This window comes from Buceros rhinoceros, unplaced genomic scaffold (assembly GCF_000710305.1).
Source record: "Buceros rhinoceros silvestris isolate BGI_N320 unplaced genomic scaffold, ASM71030v1 scaffold21396, whole genome shotgun sequence".
In the NCBI taxonomy this organism is placed as follows: domain Eukaryota; kingdom Metazoa; phylum Chordata; class Aves; order Bucerotiformes; family Bucerotidae; genus Buceros; species Buceros rhinoceros.
Window position 1 is genome coordinate 15,723 of NW_010419569.1, and position 386 is coordinate 16,108.

The following is a 386-nucleotide window of genomic DNA, read 5'->3' on the forward strand; positions in this document are numbered from 1 at the left end:
ACAGCTACTATCCACATTTATCAAGGACTACGTACTTTGGCACTTAAAACGTTTCGGAGTAGTGAAATTGGAAGGGTATTAACTGCATCAAAATGAAGTATTTTGGCACAAAAAATATTTCAGAGTATTGAAAAGTTGAAGGGTATTAACTACTATGACGTAAAAAGCTGAAACTGAAATCCCGTTATGACTCAGGAATACTCTTCCCTTGCAAAGAAACAGAGGCCACATGCCAACAGTTCATCTACATTTTCTAGAATTTTCAACCCCAGACTAACTCCTTCAGCTCTTAACTCACAGTTACTCCGGCCCGTTCTGGCAGGTTTACTCTCACTCTTATCCAAGCAATATACACCTCACGCTTTCAGGTTCTGGCCTCTTCCCAG